Source organism: Epinephelus moara, chromosome 20 (genome assembly GCF_006386435.1).
Source record: "Epinephelus moara isolate mb chromosome 20, YSFRI_EMoa_1.0, whole genome shotgun sequence".
Lineage (NCBI taxonomy): Eukaryota > Metazoa > Chordata > Actinopteri > Perciformes > Serranidae > Epinephelus > Epinephelus moara.
The window spans coordinates 46,047,355-46,066,888 of NC_065525.1; the positions used below are offsets into that span (position 1 = coordinate 46,047,355).

The 19,534-nt window shown below is 44.0% G+C and overlaps 1 protein-coding gene across 2 annotated transcripts in view; it reads left to right on the forward strand.

The window, feature by feature from the left end:
• The first annotated feature begins 685 nt into the window (after positions 1-685).
• The window catches only part of LOC126408604 (protein inscuteable homolog), a 72,703-nt gene continuing 53,854 nt past the window's right edge, over positions 686-19,534 (forward strand). Inside the window, exon 1 of one of the 2 annotated variants that reach the window (XM_050074268.1) lies at positions 686-985. The gene's annotated coding sequence lies outside the window, so the exon portion shown is untranslated. Of the gene's footprint in view, positions 986-13,695; positions 13,834-19,534 lie in introns of those variants that run through there. The other variant, XM_050074270.1, reaches the window with a different exon arrangement.

The following is a 19,534-nucleotide window of genomic DNA, read 5'->3' on the forward strand; positions in this document are numbered from 1 at the left end:
ATAATTATTCACTAAAGAATACGTTGTGATATTAACTGCAGTAACCCGGAGCAGCTGAATCCTGCCCGTAATGGGAACCAGCCCACTGCCGTTTATATTTTCATTTTCCTTCCCCATTTTTAAAGCTCCCAATTTTTCCATAAGGTAGTCATTTCCAAGGCCGAGGTGAAACCAGACACCCGGGAGCGCTCGTGGTGAAGGTCCAGAAACAACACCAGGCCGGCCCGACATCCTCTCACCTTCCCCAGTCCCCCTCTCCGTCTTTGTGCGACTGTTTCTGGGAAGGTAAACACCTTTTCACCGTGTCACAGGGTGGATTTCATTCTGCTGCCATGGCAGTTCCTTCATCTCCCCCTCCTCCTCCCCCTCCTCCTCCTCCTCCTCCTCCTCCTCCTCCTCCTCCTCCCTCTGCTGCCACATCTGGAACCCAGCTCCTCATTTATTTATGTGGTCTGTGTTGTTTCTCTTTTTTCAGAGTCTTATTTAAAAGTCCTTTACCTTGTCTTGTTGGCAGTTTCTCTCCATCTGATGAGGTCTGCAATTACATCTGGCCATAACTGGTCACTCTGCAATTACACGGCCCACCACAGAATCCTTCTCCCCCTCCTCCGAGCAGCACCAGCGCTCATATGGCAGACCGAAATAGAATAGTTTCATGTCTGTTTGGACGGCGGCCCAGCTGAAACTATGCTCCGCTGCTTGACTGACAGTGGGATGTGGGCTTTTTTCTCCCCAAGAAAACCCTTTAAGGCCAGTCACGTTTAGACTGAGAGCAGTCCCACTCCAGCAGCCTGTGGTGGAGGTTGGACCAGCTGGGCTCCAGGACGACAGTGAGACACAGAGACGGAGTCACTGACAGAGAGGACAGACACAGAGACAGAGTGAAAGAGAGGACAGAGACAGACACAGAGTGAAGAAGACGAGAACCTTGAAGCTGAGACCATGAACCCTCGTGGGAACAGTTAACCTTTCAGTTGCTGACGGGGTAAGTTTGGAAACACTTCGGTCTGATCTGTGGGAACGCTGAAATGACGCTGGGAGGAACGTTCAGAGTCTTTCAGATAAGTGTGACTTGAGCAGTGTGTAGTACCTGAGTTACATGCAGTAACACAGTTGTCCACTGGGCTGAGTATTTTCTAATTGGTGATGCAGATGTTGTGCAAGGTGTTCCCACTGCTTTCAAACTCCTGCATTTAAATAGGGGAAACTTCATGGATGTTAAAGGCTTCTTGAGCAACATCCAGGTTTGCTTTTTTAATCACAGAAACCTTGAAGGTTTCTAAAGATGTCGGCAGCATTCTTACTTCAGAGCTTCTGATTTAAAAAGGATAAAAGTGACAGTACTGATCATCTGGACTCTCAGATTCACACAAAACTCTTTTCACACTGTTACATTTAAGATGCTCTAGGGTTTTATATTACAGTATATCACTGTCGCCCCTAAAAAATTAGATGAAGCACAAAAAAACACTGTGTCACTGCAAAGTCACTCAGAATTCAACTAAACCTTGAACCAAAATCTAAAACCAGTGTGTTGCAGTAATGAAAGTAAAAATACATTAAAATTACTGACACAAAATGATCGGATTAGAGGCCGTACACATGCCTCGTTTTTTGCGGCCTCAAATTCATTGTTTTCAGTGTAAACACGTTGCAGGTGCTCAAACACCAGAGCAATGCCGTCGTACCGCACATGCGTTCCTGAGCACCTATTTCACAGGGCGCGACAGTTTAGCTTTTGGAACGCAGTCATATGACGAGGACCAGCCAATAGGCTAGGTCAATAGGCTGAGATACTGTGCTTCCTTTTGTGGTTGCTTAGTAACCTCAGATGTAACCGACCGTCGTGCTCTCGAAAACTGGCACAGAAAAGCTACAGGAGTAGCGCCCAGCGCCTGACCTTGTGTTCCTTCTAAGAAGGGTACAGCAGAGGTAGCTACTTTGGGGCTTCAGAGTTTCAGCTCGTATTAAATCATTTTGTCTCAGATGTCAAAGGGATGTAATCCAAATATATACCATACAACAAATCCCAGCCCAGGAGTCTCTCTGCTCCCACAGGATCAGTAAACTTTCTGTTGCTGCATATACACAGCTTTGACCTGTGGCCCTGGTGCTGGGGTTTGCGTCAGCTACATTCAAGTTGTGACAGTTGCTAACTGAAGGCCCTGGTGAAGTTGTCCTCTACAAGCCCACATGAACAGTGTGAAGCCAATTTGTCATTGTGGCCAGAAGTTGAATTACATCTTCCTGGTCCATCACGTGATGTCATGGGGCCCCAAATTGACTTTATCCATAGACTCACATGGTGAAAGAGACGTCAGTGAATCAGTGGAGATGACTCGTTTCACTATCAGAATTTAATGTAATGAATGTGCTAACATTTGGGAAGTCTATAAGAGACAAACATTTAAATCATTTTATCCACATTCAAGTTAGCGGAGCGCAAACAGGAAGTTAGCCTCTCTGCTGTGCTTGGCTGCAGCTGGGAGAAATCTTCCTTGAGGGCTTTCTACCAGAAAGGGATCTCTTCGTTAAGGGTTGGAAAAAAGTCCTGGTTTGGGTTAAAATGAATAGATTTCTGTCAGAAAGGTCATTCTGGGAGAAAGCCTTCAAGGAAAACATCTTCCATGTGCCGCTCGGCTGCTCAGCCATCGTAAGTCTATAGTGTGGTGGCTCTGTGGACCCCAGGATGTGGAGTAATTTCATACCACTCAAATACATCTTTCTTGGCTTCATGTGCCACTGAGTAATTTTAATAGGAATGAACGGGGCTCCGCCTCCAACACTGTATCCAGGTCCTTTTATACATCCATGGTCTCCTCGGGAGACAGAGGGACTGCAGGGTTTGCTAGCAGCTAACTGTTGTGGTCTGATAAACAGAGAGCGGACAGTAAGGAGGGGCTGAGTGCAGATCTGAAATGAATGAACTGTAGAGTTAAGACCAATATGACAGATTCAGTCCTGATACTGTAACAGGACGCCACAGTCAGTGTACAGGAAACACCTGACACGGGCAGGAAGGTCCAATCAGCTGTCAGAATGTGACTGTTAGCTGTTAGCTGTGAGACAGATCAGTGCAGCTGACATCAGGACTGTAGACACACTTTGCATTAGTTCAGTAAAATTCATGTGTTGCAAGGTTTGGATTTATACAACAGATCTTCACGTCTGCTCTGACGTCTGTACGGAGAACACCGAGCAGGTCGGGAGCAGCTGAACAAGCTGTAAACACACCATGACATCACCTTTTAAATATGGCTGTACACATCCTGCGGAGACGCAGTAACGTTAGCTTTCACTACGAGTCTTTGTGTTTGTGTCCACCTGATGAATGTAAGTCCAATATTCACCCTCTGTTAGCTCTGTGTTTGGTCTCCACCAACTCCTGACAGATATATCTGTGTCTTTAGCGGCTGAATGTGATGATTGTATCTGCTGATGGGTGCAGTGCAGATAACGCACAGCTGCTTTACTGAAGCTTTTGTTTTAAAAGCAGCTGCTGTTGGAAATGATGAGAGCACTGAGAGTGAAGCCGAACAGAAGAAGTTGTCGACGTTAAAACCAAAACTCTGAGCTGAAAGATGCTAAAACAGTCAGGAGAGCTGCTCTGAACTGAGTCAGGTGATAAGATCATTTTACATCTCACACACTGATTCTGTCTGGTGTTCATATAAAGATACTGAGAGGTGCAGCTTTAAAGCCTTTACAGTTATAGGACTGTACCAACTGACAGCAGGGTGACAGACAGTCATGTTTCTGTACACAGGTCTGTCTGATGCTAATGCAGCTACACATTTTCATTTTAAATCCAACACACTATCCATCAGCGTCCCATCTGTGGGAACCTGCACTTGCCAATTGATGCTATCAAGATAAATGTGAAGGGTCCTTTGGGGAAACTGCTCACTGCTCTCAATCGGAAAATATTTTCTGTTTTTGTTCTGAGTCACGCTGGAGCGGCGTGCTGGAGCTGAGCGGCGTGCTGGAGCTGAGCGGCGTGGTGTCTGTTTAGAGTGGGCTGGTCTGGTTTGTGTGGGAGACGTTGGAAAACAACAAAGATTACAGTGATGACGAGGACACGGCGACCACATGTCTTTACTCCAGGCTTCTGTGTGTGTGATGTGGTGGAGGAGAAATGAGTGTGTTTGAGACAGAGACAATTAGAGATTACAGCAGAGGTGTGTCATTATCTTTCTCTGTATTTTCCTTCTTCTCTTTTTGCTCCTCAGTCTCAGTCTCAGTCTCAGTGTCCGTCAGCTTCTCTTGAGGCAGTGAATCCTCACTGAAGGGGTCTGATTGACATCACCTGTGTGCTCAGCGTTAACGCCTGAGTGGAAAAAGGTGCAGAGACTCTGAACACTGACATGAACTGAACTGAACAGTAAATATGTTTCAAAGACCAGAAGTAAATCTGCAGCCATGTTGTCATGTTGTCACTATATAATTATGTGACAAACAACAACACAGAGCCGAGAACTCAGATATATAATTTAACTTGTTCCGGTTCCTGTTTTGTGTTCGATGTTTTTAGAGCAACATGTGAACGTTTTAGTGTCTCAGCAGTTACTGTCATAAGATTCTGCTCAGACATTCATGTTCCCCAGAGGATAAATACAAACTTTATTTAACCAGAACAGGTCCCACTAAGATTAAAAATCTCTTTTCAAAGGTTGTCCTAGTCAAAACAGACAGACAGCAGCTCAAGATGAAAACAGGTGATTATTATCAGACACAAAACAGAACAGATAATACTGCTATATTAAACAGCAACGGGACAATGAGCCGAACAAGCCGTACAATGTATCCTCATACAACACTTCATATAATATCCTAAGAATCAGCTCCCCACGACTGATGGCACACACTATACATAAAGTGAAACAGGTAAGTAAGCTTCCATTGATTCATTTTGGAAAAAAAATTTATGTAGATTAGTGTTAGGAAAGGGAAGTTATGCAGGGTTAGGGTTAGTAATTACAGTAGATTTGTTTTAGAAGAGATTCGTAGATTAGGGTTAGTAAGAGAAACATGGTGATGAATTACCTTAATAACTTTGGTGATTCTCCGACTTTCCATCTGGAGCCATAATCACATCAAAATTTAACTTGTCCAATACTTTGCTTTACGACCTGTGAAACTTACGACATTCTTATCACAGCTGTACTTTGTGTTTACTGCTGTTTAGCTAATGTTAGCATGCTTAAATAAGATGGTGAACATGGTCACCATTACACCTGGCAGTGGCATGTTTGCATTGTCTGTAGACCCTTTCACACTGTCTGTTCAAGGTGGGACTCTCACACCATTATGGTCTGTGAAAAAGGTACAATCACAGAATGGGTCGTGTCACCTTTAAGTCGGCAGTGGTGGTAGCAGCAGCAACGAGACGACGTCTGTATAAACAGGTTAGCTGGCAGGATGGGTCTGACACTTTGACGACTTGCTGTGTGTGTGACCCACCACAGGAGATGTAAAAAGCAGCTGTTAGCAGTTAGCAGCTAACGCAAAGAAGAAGAACAGTAGCTGCTAGCAGTTAGCAGCTAACTCAAAGAAGAAGAACAGCAGCAGCTGTTAGCGGTTAGCAGCTAACAAACAATGAGGTCCAGGAGCTCCTTACCCTCGGAGCAGAGGACGAGATCAGCCGCCATATAACAGGGACGCTAAATGATTGTTATTGACATGTGATGTCATTGTTGTTGTTTATAAAGAGCTGCTGTCACATATGTTATATGTCACACTAGAGGCCGACGCTGTTGTGTTACATGTCACGTCTCTTTAGATTATGGAGCGTTGTCTGGTTGTCTCTGAAAAGCAAAAGCAGCATAAAGAGTCTTTGTGGAAGACTGCAGGTTGCGGTTGATCCTCTGAGGACCTCTGTGACGTTAAAGACACAAAAACACAATAAGAATGAGCTGAAACATCGTCAGTGTTTCGCTCTGGTCGGCCTGTTTTGACCCCGACACAGTAGCTATTCCTGTATTTGGTGACTGATGACATCACACTAACCCTAACCCTGGTGCTGTTTGGGTCCAAAAATAACCTTTGTGAGAATGTGATTGTTGCGTTCATCACTCTCACAGTAAATGATAGCTTAGCATCAGTTGTAAAGAGAAAGAGATTCAAACTGAGCGGTTCATTTAGCTACGACGACCACTTCCTGTAAACATCTGCCGAGCTCCTCTGTCTAATAATACGGACCGGTTGGGGATAAATCCAGCAGCATCCTGCCTGGTGAACAGCTGAGGAGGGCGTAGCTAGCGTGGTTAACATGAACCACGGGTGCAGGTGTGGCCGTCACTGTGCTGTCACACTGTTTAATTAGGTTTCTCCTCCTTGGCGGGCGGAGGGGCGGAGACTGTCAGGGTTTCCATCTCTGCTGAGTCTCACCCACACAGTCATTGTCTGAGACATTCAGAGTTTACAGACTATCACTGAGGGTGTGACTGAACCGTGACACCGCAGCTAAAGTTGGAAACACGAAGCTGAACTTGGCTCCACACACGTCTGGTTTTCAGGAGTTGAGTCGAAGCATTGTGAAGTCAGACCAGTGTTCACACAGAACTGGTTTAACATGAAGACTTGGTTCAGTCGTCAGAGACAGAGGTCAGTCCGTCCTCTACAGCTGCTGCTTTGATAAGGTCCCACAGTGTGAGCTGGACCCTGCAGGCCTCCGTCCATTGCTGTCAGCAGTGTCTCTCTCCTGGCTGAGGTCGTTTCTTTGTGTCTTTGAGTCAGGGCCGGCTCTTCTTGGTTCTTCTCCCACGACTCTGCTGCTCCCCACAAGCCATTTCTCACACAGCGACGGGTTCGATCCAGATGCCCACGAACTGTGTTTACCTCAGGGAAACAACTGTGTCACATTTATTCTCTTTCAACCACTCTGTTACAGAAAATGAATGAATGAATGAATGAATGAATGAATGATGAACACAGTGTTTAGCCTCTGACTGACTGACTCAGTGAGGAAGCTTAGTCCCGTGACAGATGTGGTACATTCCTACACACACATGGCGACAACAACAACATCAGTGGCTCGGGCTGCTGCCTTTGAGGTGCTGACCTTTGACCTCGGTGGAGTCCAGACAACATCTTCCTCTACATGGAGCCAGCTGCTCGTCTCTGACATTCATCACTTTTTACAGCCTCTGTGATCAAAGACAGTGAAAGTTAAAATCAGAAGCTGATTCAAACATTCGTTCATCCAAAGAATCAAATGTTTCACAATAAACATTAAAATTAAACTGTTGGAGATTTAGGACTCAAACCTTCTTCGCTGACACAGTTTAAATAAAGCTGGACTGCAGCGTGATGCCTGGATGAGAACATCCCATGTTAATGTGTCAGATTATGGCCGCTGCACGTGTCACGTGTTCATCTTTGACGCCGCTGTATCGTGGGTAACTGTGAGTGTGGACATTTGAGTGTGATGGCGTTCATGACTCAGTGGAGGCTCCTTCTTCAAAGTGGGGACTCAATTAGGAGAGTGCAGGTATAAATTTTTGCGTAGGTGGGCCGAATATGGCAGCCACCGAGGGGCCCGAGGCTGGGAAATAAATCAATACGAGACCGGTTGAATTAGAGCGTCAGCTCAGAGCTCCTCCTGCGCTGACCTCCTTTCCTTCTCCTTCCATCTTCATCTGCTAATTGGAGGGAGGTCACGGTTCTGTGGGCTTCAGTCTGTTTATCTGTCACTGCCATGTTTGCTTTGTGGCTCTCGTTACGGTTCATTGGGGAGATCATGAGAGGAAATGGAGGCTTCAGTTTGCTCTGTGATTCACAAGCTCATTGCTCCCTCCTCCTCCTCCTCCTCCTCCTAGTTGGAGCCGCGCCTCGTTTTCAAACTGTATGGTTTGACTAAAATGAACAATGACAGCAATATAGTCCACGATGAGCAGCGCTAAAATCAACCTGCGTAGTTGTCCCTCCATTGTGACATTAGAAAGTGTCACATTTATCTTGCAAGTGTACTCTTCTTCAACGTTTGCTTTACTTCCTGGATTTTTCCCACATGGAAATTCTGACCAATCAAGAGCAGCTTTCTCACACAAGGCATTTGATCTGGTCCTCTTGTAAATGCTGCCGTGAGAACACGAACCAACTCTAGGCAATTATACAACTTTGGAACAACATGAGTCCCTGATTCAGACCAGAGGAGACCACTCTAGGGCTGACAGCAGCCTCACAGGTCGAGGGGAAGTGTTCAAAGTCCCAGTTTTGTCTGACCAGCAACCAAAAACCAAAATATATTTAAGTTACAATTATATTAATGGAAAAAAGAACAAATCCTCACATTTAACATGAGAATATTTATTTTTGCATGAAAAAATACTTAAACAATTAAAATACTTGATGAATTTTCTGTTGATGAGTTACTTTATACTTTAGACACTATAAATTGACCCTTTTTGGATTTTTCCTCACTGCACACGACTTTATTTATTTATTATCATTTGGTTGACTGAACTTATGAAAATAAATTCAATCAATTTTATTTATAAAGCCCAATATCACAGATCACAGTTTGCCTCACAGGGCTTTACAGCATACGACATCCCTCTGTCCTTATGACCCTCACAGCTGATCAGGAAAAACTCCCCAAAAAACCCTTTAACAGGGAAAAAACTAAACCATGGTTTAAAGAGAGGGAATAACTGTCAGGAGTTACCTCTGTCACCTCTCTGATATCTGACGTTGAAATCAGTTTTGTTCAGTGTTTATTTCTGAGGATATTGTGTGTGTCTGAAATGAGACATGGCCGACTGTTTTCAGACCTAATTACCCAGAAATCTCTGTGTTTACTTTTCGTGCCTGAGGTGCAGAAAATAGCATTTGTTTTTTTGAAGTGCCACTTGTGTTCTCGCTGCAGCTTTTCCTGCATACCTTGTGATTTCTGCAGCAGATATTTACTTATCACTCTGACCATGTGTGTCCCATTTACCCTGCATGAGCCGTCAGCTCAGCGCTCAACAACAGGCGCAGGGAAACGCCTTAAATAACTCCACCCTGCCCTGAGCTGGTGCCGGCGTTACTCCGTTCAGATGTGAGTGCTGGACGAATCCTCCACCCCTGATTCTTCTCCTCTCAACACACACACACACACACACACACACACATGGACCCAGCCCACCTAATTTACTCCCACCTCCTAATGTGAAACAGCTGTAGAGTCGACTTGCTGCTGTTACGTCCTCTTCCCGCTCTGCTCTCCTTTTCTGTGTGGCCCCAAATATCAGGTCACTCAGGAGCCCAAATCAGAACCCAGTATCTGTCCAGGTTTATTTATGATCCGTCTGTTGGATCTGAGGTCATGGATTTACATTGAAGGTGCGTGTGGGCGGAGATGGATAGACAGACAGCTGGCTATAAATCGTGCGTATGGATCGTGGTAGACGGCGGTGTTTTCAGCGGCCTGCGCTCTCTGACATGTTAAGGTGGGCCGTAACTGGGCCGATGCCATTTCCAAGGCACTCCATCTAACTGAAGGAGCTGCACGACATAAATGCCACTGACGTCAGTTTCCCTGTGACTGACAGAAAGAAAATCAGGCAGTGATTGCGAGGCTTCGGAGCTGCAGCTGCTGACGGGAATCCGCTTCAAAGGATTGCTTTGGCGTCGTGCCTGACGTCCAACCTGCAGGCTGGTTTCTCAGGAAGTTAACCCTGAAGCTTGGGACACAATGTTCAGGACAGAAAAGCAGCAGACCTGCTCTGTGCTGAGATCACTGGAGATACAGAACATTAACAAGAGTGTTTAGTTCAGCTAAAATTAAAAAGAATAAGAGAAAACAGGCAAAACAGAAACTTTAATAAAAACAGCTTCATCAAAATCACCAGCTGGTGTCAAAACCCCCTCCATGATGTTCCACCTGACAGTCAGGCAGATTCCTCACAGACTTTTTGTTGTAAAATAAACCTGTTGAGTTGTTTTTATGGAGCGTTCTCGTTGAGGGAAGCTGTGAGGTCTCGCTGTTTTATAGAGAACTCATACTGAGTCTTCCTCCAGAGTCTCTGGGAGTTGTTGTTGGTGCCTGGAAGAAATGTACTGTGGAGTTAAAGATGATTTTACACTCATCCTCTAGGGGGCGTCGTCACTGCTACTGGCTTTAAATTAATGCTTTATGGAATGGCAAGTACAGTTGGGTTAAAAGAATACTTCACCCCCCAACGACCACGTGTAAATCAGTTATCTCGTGTTACATTGAATCCTTGAAAAAAAAACATTTTCTCGCACGCCTCCGATAAACAAAGATTACAAACATGGAGTCACATGAGGCGGCGTTTCACTATTCTACCTTGATTTTTTAAAGATTAGTTCGGACTCACCAGAATCACACTGTGTGGGAGGAATAAAGTTTCCTTCACTAACACAGGGTGGGTAACTGATACTCAGATGGTCGTTGGGGGGGGGGGGGATTTACAGCTCAGGGTGGTCTGGGGCTCGGCAGATAAAAACCTTGGCTCTGCTTTGGGAAAGACGGTTGATAAAAATCCACCCATTAACTGCAGGTCTGTGACAGGAAGCAAACTCCAGACTCCTACATTAATTCCACACGTGACTGTCCCCTTTACCTTCCACCTCGCTACATGTAGGGCAAGCCACTTCCTGTGTTGGCACTGGATGTAAATTATGAGGTGCAGAATTTTCCAGTGTGGACATAATTCCTCAGGACGCTGGGCTGCACGCCAGGGTCAGGTTTATATCCTCTCTGCACGGGTCACATGATGTCACATGGACCAGCACTGAGACCCAGTGCCCCGTCATGCTGCCATGGGTCTACACACGTGTGTTACAGTTGTGTGTCTTGATTCAGCGACATGTCAGACACTCATCTCTGCATCATCAGAGAAACATCATGAGTTCTGTTGGAGTTGTCCAGCCTGTACGTCCAGGTGTCTCGAAACCATCTTGGGACCCTTCGACTGGTCTGATGATGATGATGATGATGATGATGATGATGATGATGATGATGAGCCTCTGGGCTGAGAGTTCCTGTTCCATGTGCAAGTCATTTCGGCTAAAATCAAGATATTTGCAGATGATATCCGATGGGTTCTGAGACTGCATTTCGGCCGCTGTGTTCTGTTTCTTCACACGGACTGTTTACTTGCTGCCACGCATGGTTTGTTGTTATGACTATAAGAAAGAAACCCGGGTGTTTCCAGTACCAACACTTTGTCCCTTAAATACACCTGCAGCAGGGCAGGAACAGTTCACAGTATTCATGGTTCAGTTTGATACGACACAGCGGAGTCACAGTTTGTTTTTGATACAGTGAAAAAGAAGAATTAGCGGAGAGATGCTCTTGGTTTTTATCTCAGTAGTTATTTTGGTGAATTTGTGGTCGATGTCATCTTTAAGTTCATTTCTCATTCTGGTTGTAATTTTATCTTTGACGAATCTCAGGTCTGATTTCAGTTTGTTCTGCGTGATCTGAATCTGTTTGCTGACGCCATCCAGGCTGGTCTGAGACACCGCCGTGGTGTCGTTAGCTTCAGGTGTTAGCATGGTCTTTCCGTCGGTCGGGCAGCTTGACCTTAGTTGTCTGTGTTTTTCTCAGTCTTTGTTTTAGTTGTACCTCAGCTCATTCTCGGGGTTTTTGAGCCCATCTGTGTTTGTTTGTCTAGTTTTGGTGGAGTCAGTTGTGTTGGTGTGAAGGAGCTCTAAAGTTTGATCTCTATTTTTTACATGTGATGCTGAGTTTTACCTGAGTGACCTGTTACTGCTGATGTCAGAGCTCACTGCATCAGTGTTGTTTCTGTCAGCCCACTGTGTGTCAGCTGTACTGTCCCTCTGGGTTAGCTCCTGACGAGAGCCTGTGGCTGAGCGTCGGCTCGTTCTTTAGCTTGGTGTGTTTTTATCCAACACTCTGTCTCTCCTCATAATTCACAGTGAAACCAACGTGGCTCCAAACAGCAGACCTGTCTTCTGTGTCTGGTCTGGTGATGGTGTTACTAGCCATGTTGTAAGGAGCTAGCGTAGCGTAGCATCCCTCCCAGTGTGTCTGACTGCAGTGAAATGTTATGGTTTGGGTGCGAGCTAACAGAACAATTCAACATATTGTTCAGTTTGTAGTGCGTACCTAACCAAAGCCTCGTACCAAACAGTTCAGTATGAATATGTGTATTTTTACGCCCCTCAGGCTGTTCCTATAAAAAGTAATGCACCCAAAGTCGTACATATCCTGCGTGTTTTTAAAGACTGTGATCACGTGCCCCACGTGCTGATGGCAGTAAACAAGGAAGGTAGGTTGGGGTGGAGGATGGGTCACAGACTTTTGCCTGGAGTCACGTGTTCAGATCAGTGTGAACTCTGACTCATTTTAAGGTACGTCGTGACCATGTTCCTTTTCCTAAACTGAACCTCAGTAACTGTACGTTAATGACGCAACATCATTCATGGGCCGAAAATTCATAGGATATCATACAAACTGTTCTATGAAAAAACATTGCACCTTAAAATGAGAGTTAAAACCATGTGCAACACATAACCTGATGATAACCACCGTACCTGTAACACTTTATATCTAGATTCTCTTTTTGTTACTACTTGTACGATGTTGTTATAATTTATACATACAGTGTTTTAGTGGTTGGAGGGAGAGTGTGCCCTGAGTCTGTAATAAAGGTTAATGTGACAGATAATCACGTTGACCCTTGAACCTTGTGGACACCAGAGAGTCCTGGTGTGTGTGTGTGTGTGTGTGTGTGTGTGTGTGTGTGTGTGTGTGTGTGTGTGTGTGTGTGTGTGTGTGTGTGTGTGTGTGTGTGTGTGTGTGTTGTGCAACATATCCTTGACTCTAATGCACAAACATGATTAAACTTGATGGTGTTTATTTCTGTGAGTGTTTCAGCTCCTTCAGGCCCCTGAATGTTATTCTGTGCACGAACCCTCGATACTTTTCAGGGACAGCGGCCACATATTTCATGACACTGTGGTTCAATCTGAGCTGTGTTTAGATTTGAGTTTTGGCTCGGAGTCCTGCGTTGACTTAATCTTGTGACAAAGGCCCAGTCAGTCCAAACCACAGGTTCTCAGATGGATGCAGTCGTGTCTCCTGGCTTTAACCTCAGTGTTTGTTGACACTCGGCTCCGAGGTGACTCAGCTGATGTTTCAGAGGAGAGAAGAAGGCCAGACGATTCTTCGACTCTGATTTGGTTTCCCCCTCGTCTTTGCCACGAGGACGGTGTCTCAGCCAGTTGTGTTCAGTTTGTGAGGCGGGTGTGGTGAAGGTTAGGTCATACATGACAACACCCATCAACCCTGTTATTTTGAACACCACGCTGGGCTGTGACTGGTTTCTTCTTCAGTTGTGTCTCTTCTGTTTTTAATGTCAGTAAAACTCAGTGAAACTAAATGAAGTTTTTAGGTATAAACACCTGTGAGGCCGGCTGTGTGAGGAGCGTGACCTGCTGCAGGGTGATGACAGAGCACTGTGTGAGCAGCATGTGTCAGGTGTCTCTGGCTGATTATGGTCGTATACTCTGCTTTTACCTGACCGCGCTGTGAGCCTGTCTCCAATTATGTCAGCATGACTCCCTGTTAGCCATGTGCTGTGTGTCCGTGTGCGTTTCTCTCTGCAGGCCTGGCTCATTCATTATTAAGCAGCTCCTGATGTTGTGCTGGCTGTTGCTGCTCCGGTGTCAGGTACCCTCCACTGAACCACACCGAGCCAGGATCCAGTTCCAGGAGCTGCTCCTGCAGCCGCTCAGCTCCAAACCCTCGTTAGCTCTGGATCTTATTTATCTGACCAACTGTCGATGGAACTGGGAAACTTAAAATGCATTTGGATATTTCTCTTGGCGTGACGTTGGGGCAGTTTGAGCTCTCAGGAGGTACGGTGCTGCTATCATGTTATTTTTTTCTTGAAATGAGAATTACGGGTTCTTTTATAGCTGATCATAAAGAACCAGGACGACAGTGTGTTCACTTCAGCAGATTTGTGGTGAAACTGTGATATTTATGCAGCTGAATTTCATTTTTTGCGGAACAAAATGTGTCTGAGGCTCCTCTGGTGTGTGAGGGAGGAGGAGCTGAAGTGTAAGTGCTATCAGTCGTAGCGATCTGTCCTCTTTTATTAGTGTGACATTCAGCAGGGCGGCTGGTTTTATCCCGTGGTCGAGGTTACAGGTCTGTGTGTGCAACATGACCCCGTCTGATCTCATCTGCAGAACTGAAGCCCGTTTAACTTCCATATTATTATGCCAGAGGAAAGAATGCTCCCAGACCCAAATAGAAAGCTCAGTTTTTGGCCTTACAAGGGAATCTTCTCTTTTGGTCCAGTCAGTGGACGGGGACGTTTTCATCTCCCAAACTGGTGCACACAGAGACAGCAGGGCCAGTATGGACAGGCCCAGTCTCTAGTTAACCTTTAATAGACTGTGTTCACTGCATGAACTGCTATAGATGTAGACCCTTTAACCTTTTGTGAACTATGTGACGTTTTTGGTGGGCGGAGCTTAGCTGGAGGCAAAACAGTTCTCCACAGACATTAGCTAGCGCTAGCTAACAAGTTGTGTTGTCTTGTTTTAGACGATGGAGGAAGATGATGTGAGTGGTGCGTTCAGAAACACTCATTCTGAGTGTGGGAGCGCACTCTGACACAAACTGGAGCGTTGATAAATTGGGAGCGCTGTCTGAATGTAGCGTTGGGTTATCCAGAGCAGCGCACTCTCAGAGTGGCAGAGCGCACTCTGGACACTCTGTCTGTGGAGACGGAGCAGCAGAGCGCCGAGCGGAGTGAATGTGTGATTAACTTAACCGTTGGTTCATTCATGTAGAAATATAACGCTCCGTTTCTTCCACCAACAGGGCTCTCATTTTAGTGTAGAGCGTCAGACTGAATTTACCAACGCACCATGTCAGGTCACTCACTCTCCGGGACCGCCAGTGTTACTTGAATAAGTAAACACTGACCAACGGGACCAGACTGGCCGACCCGTATGCTCTCACTCAGTGGATGGATGATGTCACAGGAAGCCAATCTTACAAAGGAGGACCACACTTGTTTGTTTTGCTATGGAAGCTAACGTTAGCTAATGTGCTAAAAAGTTAGCGTTCCAGAGAAATCCAATATTCCTCTTAATCCCTCCCCAGTTTCTGATGAGGTGGACATGATAACCCTTAATACACATAACCTTATTCATCCCTACAACAGGAAATACTTTTTCCCTAACCTGATATGAAGTGTGCGCTGCACATGTGAGCATTTTTGATGATGGCCTCCGTCCAGTCCTTTGGTCTTATCACATTTAACCATAGTTGTCTTTGTTTTTGTTGACGGGCAGTGGCGGCTGGTTTTGAGCCATGACTCCTTCTATTCTGGCTCCCAATAACACAACAAGACAAACACATTTTAACACTCCTATGGAGCCTACAGCCCTGTGGGGGAGGGGCAGGTTTTGCCTCCAGGTGATGACATGACGTCATCATTATAAAAGGGTCTATACGTGTGTCTGTTTGCTGCTGTCATCAGGTTGTAGATGAGACGTCTGTTAACCTTTTGAACTGCAGCAGAATGACTCCTCTTGTTGAGCTGTGTCTCTAAATATGCAGTACACAGTAGAGTCTATTTCCTGCCTGATTGCAGCTTTAAAGAGAAAGAAAACTTTTGTTCCTATAAAGCAGAGACGAGTTCACCACAGTGAGCTGCTCCTGCTTCGCCCTGAGCTCCAGAGTACGTCCTGGTAACAGTGGATGGATGCAGTGTGACTGACAGAAGTACAATGGGAGTAAAACTGTGGTTGTGCTGTCAGGTGCACTGTCAGGGGAGCATTTCACATGTCAGCCGAGTCCATCTCGTCTGTGGAGGCTGCTGTCAGACGCTGAACAATAAGCGGCTCTCTCCTGCTCCCAGATGGATTTATAAAGTCAGGAAGACTTAAATGATCCATTAAGGAGTCATCCTCAGCGCAGCATCCACCCTCGCTTCTCTGCGCTGTTTAACTTTATAACACTTTCATCTCAGAACTATTTCAGCCCTGCGCCGTTGCTACAGAAACTTTAGGTAACCTCTGATTCACCCATCGTCCCGTTCAAACTTTAACCTCCCTGTAAACTGCTGAGCGGATGACTCACACTGACCACTCATCAATACACTGTATACACACTGGAGTCTGTCTCATTCCTACTGAAACACACTTTACTCCACAGCTGCACTTTATTTGGCTCTGTGTTTGGTGTGAGTCTTAATTACCTGCACATCTCCTGCTGCACGGTCGGTCGCTCACAGAAACAGGTGTGTTTGTGTGAATCTAAAGGTGCAGTAATCAAAGCAATATAATGCAGTCCAATGAAGTTTTTATTTGTTGTATTTGTTGTCACGATAGATACGTATAAAAATAATGGACGTAACCCCTGTGACCTCACCTACTGGTGATGATGATTCATAATTAATACATTATCTAAAGCCTAATTTATTTTATATACAGTAATATTCATACTGGTTTAAATAAATAATTTGATTGTTTCCTGATTTGATATTTCCTGATCTTTGCTGTGCAACAGTTGTTATGTGAAAGAAATTAAAGGCCTGTCCCAAATATCGGCCTGTTGATTTAAATGTTTTAAGCAAATAATAGCCCAGCGTGCTAACTGAAGTTTAACAGAAGTGTGTTTTAATGTCTTGTTGCAGTGAGTTAATGCTTAAGTTGTCGTACCTCTGGTTTCATGTCAAATTAAGACAGTTGGATCAAAGCAGGTTGAATTGACTTCGTAAAAACAGGAACATCATTCGGATGACCAGTAGGTTAAACACCGGCCCCGTGAATAGATAACTTTCACTTAACATTTGTGTATTTCTGAGGCGTCTTTGTCTCGACAGCAGACAGTGGGGAGCTGAGAGGAAAAACAGGGACAGAGAGTATAGATGACGGCGGTGGTCCTGAATCAGACTCGAATGCAGTACATTAAAGTGGTCTTAGACATCTTGACACCTCAGACACCAGGAAGCAACATATTATATTCAGATATATAGATATCAGATATATAGATATAATATTCAACAAATATTCAGATGACAGCAGTGTGGCTGATTGGAGAGCTAAAATCGTAGTCAGTGTTTGTTTGCTTTGCTGAAGTTTACTAAAACCAGACTCCATGTAGATACCGGCCGGCTCCTCTTGACTCTGAACTCTTACAGTAACCTGAACTTCTGCTGTTTAATAAATATTGAATAAACTCTGAAGAACCCATCAGCTGTATTTTGAGAGCTGCTCATGTTACAGGAGTGTTTGCACAGTGCTGTGTTGTTACCTACTTTACCCACAAATCCATCTCCTATATTTCCACTGGTCGTTTCCTCCTCTTCCTTCTCAACTCTTTCAGTCTCCGTCCCAAACATCGTGGAGCCACCATCTGTAGTAAAAATATATGGAAACAGGAACGGTGCACATTTATTCCTGACATCACAGTGTGTCACACTCAAACTGTGACGCTCCTGACGCTGCTGTCACCATCACCAGGAGACATGTCAGGACGGTGACACTGGTTTTCTATCATTAGCCACAGATACATGGAGCTGCTGTACAGTGTGGTGTTGTGTGTCTTTGGGCAGAGTTATGTTAAGAACAACAGCCTTCAGTCAGCATGCAGAATGAGTCCATATACTGTACTCTTATTTATTGCATTATCATTTATACGTCCTCACTTTAAAATAAAAAAAGTGATGAGGAGACAGTGGAGTGAACTGTGGGAGCTGTCAGTGATTCCAGTGGTGGTTCCCACTGTGATGACCTGGATGTAAGCAGAGTTAAATAAGGCTAACGGGTGGTGAAGCTACAGGGATTATATTACTGTACATCCATGTTATTATACAGGGACAATAATATCAAGATTAAACAGTCTGCAGCAGACTGTATGTATTTGCAGTGTGGATTAGTCTGACAGGTTCAAACTATGAAACCTCAACTATTCAAAAAATGTATTAATCTAAAATGAAGTTTTAAAGGATAATTTTTCTAAGAGCAAGTAACAGTCTTGTAGAATTACAGTATGTTACATGTTTTCAGTGCAGCTCAGATTGTTCCAAGAGTAATTAACATGATATAACTATACTTAATGTAAAGCTATGTAGGTTAGGTTTAGGCAAGTAAAGTTAGATTAGATTAGATTCAGATACTTAACGTAAAGTTCTGTATGTTACCTGAAGGAAAAGTAACATGGTGATGACATACTTTAAAATAACTCAGAGTTTATGTGTTTTCACACACGACACAAATTTTCTCAGGGAAAAGTCCTGTGTTTGTTTGTCCGAGTGAAACCAGCCATATTCTGCAGGATGGAGCAGGTCAATTTGTTTCAAGAATAATTAACAAGATCAACTTATCCTAATATAACGGCTTATATCTCATGAATGAGTGCCCTGCAGATGGTGTTGTCCCGTTATGTACTTAACATAAAGTTACGTAGCCTACATTATGCAAAGTTATGTAGGTTAAGTTAAGGAAAAAAACAACGTCTGAGCGTTGTTACTTTACGTACTTAAAGTTAGGTACTTACAGCTAAGCTATGTGGGTTAGTTTTAGACAAGTAAAGTTACGTAGATTAGATTTAAAAAAGTAAAGTTTCGTAGGTAACGTAAAGTTATGCAAGTTATGTCAAGGAAAAAAAAAGGTAATAACGTACCTTAGAATAAGTCAGAGTTTACACACGGGACACGAACACCATGCTCTCGGGGTAAAGTCCTGTGTTTGTTTGACCAATCCACCACCTCATTGTTCCTCCTTACAAAGAGTTTCACTCTTTATACTCCTACTTCCTGCTCTGGTCGGTGCTTGATAATGTGATCGCTGCCTTTACAGTTATGTGGGTTACACATGAATTCTTGTGTGTTACTTTTAGTAGATGTACGTGGCCCATTTCAGAATTGCGGGTACATTTCAAGTTTAGATAGAAAACAAAAAACAAGAATGAATTTTTCCATTAAACTTTTTTTCATTCTCATAGAGCACACTTTGAATTTAACATTTCCAGTATTTGCTAACCTTAAATCTGTACGATTTAAAATATTTAATCTGAAAATCAGTGTACTAACAGAAAAAATGTTCAACTCTGTTGCAGACAAGTTGGGTCAAATATATATAGTACTCAAATGTAATACAATTTAAAACCATGTCTTCCCAAGGAGAACTGTTGTCTTTACATCCATTAATTCAATTTTAAGTCTTGCAAGAGAAAGACTCTTTTTTCTAGAGTAAAAACATTAACACATTCAACTGAAAAGTAGCCAAGGTTTGCATTTTCTCTAAATACAGCTTTAAAAATGAATGAAATGCTTTGAAATTTCATGTAGTGAGTATGTTAGTTATGACACAGCTTCTGAACAATTTGTTAACAATACAACATATTTAATGATCAGTTTTTGAAACAAAACCTTAAACAGAGTTGACGTTGATGTAACAGAGTTGACATGAATAACAGAGTTGACAACCCATACTTAAAACACCAAAAACAGTAACATTTACCTGCCTGACTGAAACTTTTAAAACCATTTTAAATGTAAAAACATTTAATCTTAACTAATACATCTAAATTGCT